The sequence below is a fragment of the Dipodomys ordii genome, unplaced genomic scaffold (assembly GCF_000151885.1).
Source record: "Dipodomys ordii isolate 6190 unplaced genomic scaffold, Dord_2.0 Scaffold33, whole genome shotgun sequence".
Taxonomy (NCBI): domain Eukaryota; kingdom Metazoa; phylum Chordata; class Mammalia; order Rodentia; family Heteromyidae; genus Dipodomys; species Dipodomys ordii.
The window spans coordinates 3,719,213-3,728,722 of record NW_012267249.1 but is presented as its reverse complement, the minus strand read 5'-3'; positions in this window follow the sequence as shown (position 1 = coordinate 3,728,722).

Below are 9,510 nucleotides of genomic sequence, written 5' to 3'. Positions count from 1 at the left end.
CTACAGATGTGTCCTTTAGTGGACAGTGGAAAGTAATTTTATTTATTTATTTATTTATTTTTGTCAGTTGTGGGGCCTGAACTCTGGGTCTGGGCACTGTCCCTCAGCTCTTCAGCTCAAGGCTAGCCCTCTACCACTGGAGCCACAGCACCACTTCCGGCTTTTTTCTTTCTGCTTATGTGGTGCTGAGGAATCGAACCCAGGGCCTCATGCTTGCAAAGCAAGCACTCTACTGCTAAGCCACCTTCCCAGCCCCTGGAAAGTAACTTTCTATTGTCTTCCATATTATTGCTTTAATTAGTAAGCTCATAAATAGATTGTTCCTTTATCAAAGATTTATTAAATTTGGAAGTCTTATTGATTGGAACATTAATTATAGATCTTCAAGGTACACAGCAGTGTGCATTTGGACTTTCAGCGTATGAACAAGACTTTTGAATGCTTTAATTAGTTTATCCATTCAAAAACTATTTGCAGAATGAAACTGTACTCCAATGCAGGCACTGTGTCAGGTGTTGGGGGTAAAATGACAAACAAATCAGATTAACATCTCTGTCCCCATGGAGCAATAATCTAATGAGATGGACAGAGTTTTGTGCATATCATTATGTAATTATAAAGTTGAAATGAGAGAGTAATGCTGAGAATGTACCCATAGTCGGAGCTCAGTAATCACTGGTTGAATCAATGAGTCAGTGAGTGAATCACCCTGACTGGGAGAGGGAAGAGTCTTTGGAGAACTATTTCAGCTACTGTCTGAGGTTTGAGCAGGTTAGCCAGGTCAGCATGGGAATGAGTGGGAATGATTGTCTTGACTATAGCATCCTCTCTTCCTGGAGTCACAGGAACTCTACATTTGGGAATCCACAAACATTGCAATCTCAGGTTCTTGTCTCAGGATTGGTACCCTAAGAAAAGCCTTCTCCTCTTGCAGTCACATGTACATTCTGTTTTGTTTCAAATCTGCTCAGACACTGTCTAGGCTGTCTCATTGTTTGTCTCCCAGTATGTCACCTAAAAGGTTTGTTCCTCAGTAATTTCCATTCTCACAATGTCTGCAGCAATGTCTGATTTCCTTTCCTCTAGAAACAACAGATTATCAGCTTCACGATGAAAGCAAATGGAAGGAGCACTTTCACTGCACAAAAAAGTGGATGTTTTCGGCTTTACTTAATCTCTATACAAAAGCTACAGTGTATACAATTTAATGAATTTGGATATTTACATACCCCCATGATGCCATCATCACAACTGAGATAATAAACATGTTTCCCTAGTTCTTTTACTTTTGATTGTTTTCTAAAAAAATGACTTCCTAGATAAGATTGCTGAATGTCTGTGCCCCTTTACATGGAGCAATCAGTCTGGCTGGAGTGGTGCCATGTGTGTGACTCTCTCCATCCTGGCTGTGTCCTTGATGTTGGAGCTTGGGTGAGGCTTCATGAGGCTTTAGGTCACTGTGACCATTACCTCCAGTTGGTATCTCTTGGCAACATAGAGAATTGAATTTTCTTGGTGTGTAAGCCCCTTGAGTGTGACACTCAGTTTTCTCAGTGACATGAGGTGACTGATCTCTTGAAGGGGTTATGTTTAAGAATAAGCAGTTGTTCACAATGGTCCCATTCTGAAGTCTTCAATAAGCAGTATGGCAGAAGTGTTTCACCTGCCTCTGTTCAACAGACACAGTAGTCAGTAGGGTGTAGAAACTGAAGAGGAAGGAGGCTGGATGCTCAGGTTGGGGGTGAGGGAGAGTACACCAACAAAATCCACTGGGTTGAATCCCAGCTTTGCTGGGAGCTAGCCCTCCCAAGTTCAGGAAAATTATTTGACAGTCTGAGCATTAGCTTTCTCATCTACAAAGGGAAAGGATGGGAATGGCTATTTCTTGAGCAATTACTGATCATAGCCAGCATGCTTTCACTGTTATTCTTTTGTGTTACTGGGACTTTGAACTCAAAACCTTGGACTTGTCATGCAGATATTCTACCACCTGACCCATGCTCCCGGCCTGGATTTTCTTTTGACTTTTGTTTGAAGTATTTTTATGGATGCTTCACAACTTTATGAAATAAGCATTAGGACTCATGGAGCCATTCAGAAAGCTGAGGCTTGGGTAATGTCATACCCAGAAGAGCACTTATGAACCTCAGTACTTAGGTTTGAACCCCAGACACCTGCTGCTGTGGCCCAGACTTTCTCTCTTCTTCTTTGTTCCCACTGAGGTGGTGTCAGGGGCTGGAAGTGTCATGAGCAGGTGTGCTGTAAGCTGAAAGCAGTCATTTGTTGTTCTTGTTCCTCTTGGAGAATGTATTCATTCAGTTGCAATCTGCACTTGCTACTGCTCTTTTAGGACTGAACACACACACACACACATACACATGTGCGTGTGTGCACAATCTGAGTCTGTGCTCTTCCCAAGAGTCTTTTGTCAGTCTACCTAGCTACAGAGGGTGGAGGGCTTAAGGGCAAAACACTTATTTATGTAATCCATGGCAAGGTGGCTATCTTTCACTGTCAGCAGGCTACCTTGTCCTCTTTGCACAAATCTGCAAATTTGTGCAGGAACTACTCTGTTTCAGGCACTGCTCTGAGCTATGCTATTGCAGAAGTTAAAGCCTCTGTCTGATGGAGCTTAAATTCCAGTGAGAAAAGCAGAAAACCAAGTCCAAGAAAACCCCACTAAAATTTATATAAACTATTGGTAGTGAGCAGTGATCTGTGCTCAGAAGATAATACCACTTGTGGTACACACTGTAATCTCAGTTACTGGGAGGTTGAGGCAGGAGGATTGCAAGTTTGAGTCCAGTCTGGTCTCCATAGGAAGACCCTATGGCTTCTTAGGGAGTCTGGTTAGATAGTGATAGAATACTAGAGCCTAGCATGCATAAAGTGTTAGCTTCAACCTCTCACACTACAAAACAAAAAACAAAAAGCCCAAGACAAAGCAAGATAAGGAAGAAGGCCATTATAGCTTGAGTCTATATTATCCCAGGAGAGGTGGTCAGTGAAGCCAGACAGGTGGCTGGTGCTAGTGGGGTGAGATTCAAGAAGCCAATGCAAAGACCTCAATGATAATGATGAATTACTTTCACTGCCCAGAGATTTGCTTTTCCCCATCTCAAGGGTGAGGAGAAGGACAGAGACCAGATGGGACACTGTGGCCAAGGTCCAGAGGATAGTAGGTGTGGTCCGGGCAATGAGATACTGGCTTTGCTTAGAATAAAGCTGGCAAGACTTAACCATGCCCTGTGCCATGTTCTCTGTGTCTGCACAGGAGACAACAGTAAAAGGCCAAGTACAAGGTAGTGTTTTCTTACTGGGGAGGCAGGGGTGGGTGAACAGGGTTGCATGAATGAGGTTGGGGAAGACCTCGCAGTGCAGAGTAGGGGCCACTGGACCTTGTGCTTTTCAAGATTAAGCCTGAGGGAGCTAAAACAGTAATCTACATAATAAATGTTGTTTTCTCAATGGAATGCATGCAACAAGGAAGTCATCCTGAGGCCCTGTGCAGGTAGAAAGCCTGAGGTGAGTGAGTGGAGGCCCAAAATAAGAGCAATGGTGGAGGAGGCTGATGGATGACAACCAGTACAAGATGGTACAGCTCTTTCTTGTCAGCCAGGGTCTGTAACCTGCATTGCTGATTTTCCCTACCACCTGTTCTTATAAAGCCTTTCAAGCTAAAAATGCAGTTTTACATTTTCAAAAAGGTTGCAAAGCAAAAAGCAAAAGAGAGACAAAGAATATACAACAGAGACCCCGTATGCCAAGCTCACAATGTTTGCCCTCTGGCTCTTGCTGGGTAAAGCCCTGCTGTAGTCAAGGATGGCTTGGGAGTAAGATTCAAAGGCCACCTACCCTACCCCTTACCACTCTCTGGAAGATTGTACTTGAACTCTGATCACAGAGGCAGACCCTGGTCCAGAAATACTCTCTGCAGAATGCTGTTTCCCTGGTCACCCTATAGAGGATCACCTCTTGAGGTGGGGAAAGGGATTAGTAGCCATGTTAATACTGAATGACTAGAAGGATAAGCTCTCTGGCTCATCACCATGGTAGTGAGGATGCTGGGAATGATAGAGAATATATTTTGTAAACTTTAAAGAAGACAGTTGTCTTTTGTGCCTGAAATGCTTAGCAACAGTCATTCTCTCTGTGTGGGTGTTCCAACCTGGAGTGCCTTTGAGACACAGTCAATGTCTAAGACAAGGCTTGTGTAGTAAGACCTTGTTTTGGCCTTTTCAGTGACATGCAGATGGCCTCCAGCATACCAGGTGTCCCTTTGCTCTGTTCTGTTGACTACCAGGACAATCTGTGGAGGAAGAGACCAGTCTCTGCTGCTTTGAGTGCCTGGGGGAAGGGGCAGGTGTGTTCCTTGGGGAAAGCATCCAGTGCACCAGTTATCTTCCAAAGAGAACTGAGGCAAAAGAGACTGACTTAGAAAAGGGATAGTCAGAGGAGGAGGAGGAGGAGGAAGATAGACAGGAAGTGATGAAGGACAGAGGTTACCTTTATGAACTTACTTACCCTTCGGCTCCAGGCAAGCTACATTGCTTCTCTGTCCAGAGCCAGTAAATCCCACAGGAGTATCCAGGTCTACTGAGGACCCTTGGCAGGTGTTCTGCTGTAAAGCATGGGCTACGGTTCATGAATTGACCCTGAGCTGCCAACCTCTGGCTCCCAGCTGTGGCTAAAGAAGGGAGGGTCTCTGGTGCTGTGGCCAATGGTTTCCATCCGGGATTGCTCATCCTTGGGACTGCCTCTGAGGGATAGAGGCCCACCTTGTAGAAGAGCCACCCCACCCTGTCAGCCTGATATCTTCAGCTCCCATTTAGAGAATGGCTGGTTCTTTAAGAACTTTAGATTCCTGGAGCCTAGGGCTTTGGTGTACCTATGTGGGTGGATGGACTTAGCTGAACCATTCTCCACTTCTCTGCCCCTGACATGGACAGTGTGGGAGAGGAGGTATAGGGGAGCAGACTTTGATACTCTTTTGCCATCATCTTTTCAGTTTATTTGTCAACTTGTCTTGGTCTATTTGTGAACTCAAAGGCATGAGTTATTTTATGTTACTTTTGTTCCAAATCCTGAAGCCGCGTGTAATGGACACATGATGTTCAGCTTACTTAGCACTGCCTATAGTCCCAGCTGTTGCTCTTTCCCACTTCTTGCCATCACTGTAACTTAGTAGTATAGCTTGTTCTCTACAAGTAACTCTACAAACTCTACAAACAACTGAAACGTGATTTTCCTCCCATCTAGTAATTTGCAGCTGGATGCATTTCTTTCTTTGTTTTCAAATGCCCCAATCATTTCTAGGAAGGTACCAAGTTCTACAATCATTTAAGATATGGAAGGAGATGGTGATCGTACCAAGAATAAGGCAGTCTATCTCCCTCATTGGTCCTGTAATGTGGGAAGTAACAGTTTTCTAGAGCATTTCCAAGTAGATCAGAAGATGGGGAGGGGGGACGGGGGGGGGACTATACTTCCATGAGATTCAGGATTCAGAGTCTTTCCTGAGTTTTCTCTACCAATGCAACCAGATGGTAAAGGCATTTGAGGGAGGCCCACAAAGTAGCTCTAGCTCACTGCTGGGTCCTTTGGCAGTACCAGATCTCTGACTCACTATTGCCCCAATTGTTGTTTAGCTTAGATGCTATTGTGGAGCAAGAACTTTTCTGGAGAAAATGGATTAAAAAAAGAATCTGATGCTGGTCACCAGTAACTCACGTCTATAATCCTAGTTACACAGGAGGTTGAGAGCTGAGGATCACAGTTCAAAGCTAGTGCAGGCAGGAAAATCCACGAGACCCTTATCCCTGATTATCCACCAAAAAGCCAGAAATAAAGCTAGATGTGGCTCAAGTGGTAAGGCTAAAGTGGTAAAGCACTAGCCTTAAGCAAAAAATAAAAATCTCAGGGACAGTGCCCATGCCCTGAGTTCAAGCCTCAGGACTGGTGTACACTTCCCTCCTACCCCCACCAAGTATCTATATTGAAAAGCTATTGGTTAACTTCTAAAGGCTAAAGGGTCACATCTAATCATGGGATAGTGTGTACATGTTATAAGTCTCTCTCTTTTTTTAAAAAAACATCTTGATCTCAAAAACTGGAAGAAAGAGTTCATGTTAATTGTTTCAAGACTTCTCTGGAGTCTTGGAATAAGGAGCTCTGTGAAGGGAATCATGGTGTAGGTGGATGGGCCAGGCTAGATTGTGTCAGAGGCAGCTGGTTTTCCAGTATGTATAACTAGGATCAGGGTCTGTTACTCTACCCTCCCCCTCTTTTAGCTGCTATAGCAATTCACAACCTACATCCACTGTTCCTTTGGTAGTCTTTCTCATCTAGAATTGGCCCACACATCAGTTACTTTCAGCTGTGTCACTGGGTAGCTGCTATCAAGACATTGCTGTGAATTCCTCTCCACCCTGACAGCAACTCTCCTCCTCTATATTATCCAAGAGTTCTTAAGGGTCAAGCCCTTTGGAGAAGAGAAACAGCTGAGCCAAGAAATCCACTGGTATATACTTTGTGCCTACTTATGGTGTTCTGACCTCTGTGCTTGAGATCACCCACAGTTTATAGTGCAAGTAGAATTTGGGAGAGGGACTGCTCTGAGGAGAGATAATGGGCTGCTTTAATAAAGCTCCTTTTATTGGAGACTTCAGAAACAATGGGAAATCATGCCAGTTTTCTGGACCTTTCCCTTCCTTATTATAAGAAGGAGGATGGGGAATTGAGGGTTTGTCTGTGACATCCTCTACGTCCTTGCAGCTCTCTAACTGTCCTTGCCCATAGCACATATCCAAGTACAGATTTTTCTCTCTGCTGTCTGACCCAGGAGCTCCTGCAAAGCCCCAGGGAGTTTGGGAAGGAGAGAAGAAAATTGCCTGCCAACAATCTCAAGCTACTTGGCAATGTCAAGGGAAGAGCTTGTAGCGCCCTGGGGGAGAAGACTTAGACTAGGGAAATAGAAACCAGTGATGGTCAGCCACCTATTTTTGATGCACAGCCTGGCTTTCTCCAAAATATCTCTAGGATGGATAATTTGAGGGCAGTTTATTGCAGATGGATAACCCCTCTCCCCTCACAAATTCCAAGTTTATGACCTTTCTTTAACTGGGTGTATTTGCCCATTCACTCCTGCTATCAGCCCTTACCACTGTAAATTTTAGAGCCAATGAATGGAGCTTGGAAGCTCGCTTCTTAGTTTCCATTTGACTGATGATGGAGGGACCTTGAACTACTGTTATATGACTTGGCCAAGATCACACAACCAATTAATTGAGAAAGCCAGAGTTAAGAGTATAAATTTACGTATAGTGAAGTGTAAAGATCTGAAACAGAGCCTTAGATCAATATTGACCAACTCATATACCCATACAACCTACTCTCCATTGATAACAGGAACTAAAATCCTTCTCTGTTTAAAAATGGGAAATTACAAAAGGCCCAGAACCTAGTGGAATTTCAGCTTCTGGCTCAGCTTCATTTCCTGCTTGTCCTCACTCTGAAATGGCACATGGCCACCTTTCCTTGTCTTTCTTTTTGTTGTCATGAACCTGTATTATTCTTTGAGACAGAGTTATATTTCTGCCTAGCTCAGGCAGTGTTGTCTAGGAAACCAGAACTATCTGCAGATTTCAGGCTGTGCAGATTGGGTGATCCATAGCACTGCTCTCTAGAATGGAGGTAGCCATGCTCTCGCCTGCCATCTTTGTACTGTCTTCTGTTTTCTCCATGACACGGTCCTGGCCTTGGGTCACTGCAGAGGTCCTTACCATGTCATTTCCTTTTATTGTGTGCCTGTCCTAGGGCTTGAACTTAGCGACTGGGCACTATCGCTTCGATTTTTTTTCTCAAGTCTAGTACTCTACCACTTGAGCCACAGTTCCATTTCTAGCCTTTTGGTAGTTAATTGGAAAGAAGAGTCTCACATACTTTCCTGCTGGCTTTCATCAGATCTCAGCTTCCTGAGTAGCTAGGACTATAGGTGTGAGCCACTGGTGCCTGGCTATGCCTTTAAATTTCAAAGTTCTATACTCTTACTCCTCTATAATGTTGAGGTAAAAAATTTGTAATGGTATAGAAATGTCTACTGCAGGAATCTTCCTGTAACAAACAGCCTTGGGAAAGGTCCATATACTATAGAAATTGCTCCCTAGCAGAAGTGGATCTGACCTTCCAGTTTCCCTTCTGAGGAGACAGTCGCTGGTGGTTATCTCTATCAAGAAACCTGTGTACAGATGTTCTGTGTCTGGCGATGTGTGTGGCTAACAGAGGAGGAATGCCTGTGAAAATTCTACTGCTGTTTGACTCATCTTTGTTTTCTAGGAACTGGAGGAGGTGTGCATTTCACACCATTCATGTCAAGTCCACAGTAAGTTTTCCTTTGCTTTTTGCGTTCATTGCCTTCTTCCCCACAATTGTCATTCAGACAGCTGTGAGCGCAGCTGAGTGCTATCCTTGAGGTGATGCTCTGAAAGGGGACCTGCCTCTCTTCCCTCTGTATCTGTGGAGGGAGAAGCTTGTCTCCAAGTAATGAGGAAATCCTTGTCTCCACGGATCTTTATCTGATTCCCTGCCTGACTCCTAGAACCCAAGTCTGCTGACTTGCTCTTCCAGGCTCTTTCACAACAAGCTGCCTGTCTTTTGATGGAGTGTGCAATCTCCTGTCTGCTTCCATCTGTAGTTCATCTCCTGGACTCCCTGCATTTCTAAAGAAATCACAGGCAAGCTGGGAGAGAGTGGGGAATGTTGAGAGCCAGGCAGAAATGAGATGGAGAAGGATGTGTGCCAGGAGGTTGGCAGCCACGTGGGAGGTGGAGGAGACAGAGGAGGAGGCGCTGCTAGAAGGGAGGGCAAGCGAGGGGACAGGGGAAGGGAAAAGAAATGACTCAGTTCTTACACACTGAGCATATGTACTGAAGCATGTGCCTCGGTGTGGAAATAGTGAAGCCTTACAGGAGTTTAGCAGAAGAAAGGACTAACATTCTGGATTCCTAAATATTCTTTTTCCCATCCCCGTGACTGCACTGAACCTGTGGTTAATAAGCTATAAGGAGCTTTGAGAGGGGTACAGAGCCCACATGAGCTGGCTAGTGTTTGGACAAATAGCTGTCGTTCGCATGTTAGACAAAACTTTGTAGTTAATTCCCCTTCGAACAAAAACGAGGAGGCACCATCGGTATCATCCTTCTTGCAGTTCATTCCTGCTTTCTGGATGTGTTGATCTTTTACATTCTTACAGAACTGCTTCAGGTGTCCAACTTTGGACCTACTGCTTCCTTTCCCCAGCCTCAACTTGTGTCACTAGATCTGACACTGCCGGCTCTGCTTTCCAGATGTCAAGTTTCAAACTTCAGAATTGTCTCCTCCCAGTCCTCTTTAACCTCCTGGAAAAATTCAGAATTCATCTCTAAGCTCCGTGGACTTTGCTTTGTGATATCTTGCAGATCTGTTTTTGGGAGCAGATCCAATGGCTTGGTCCAAGCCCTGTGGCTGCCAGGC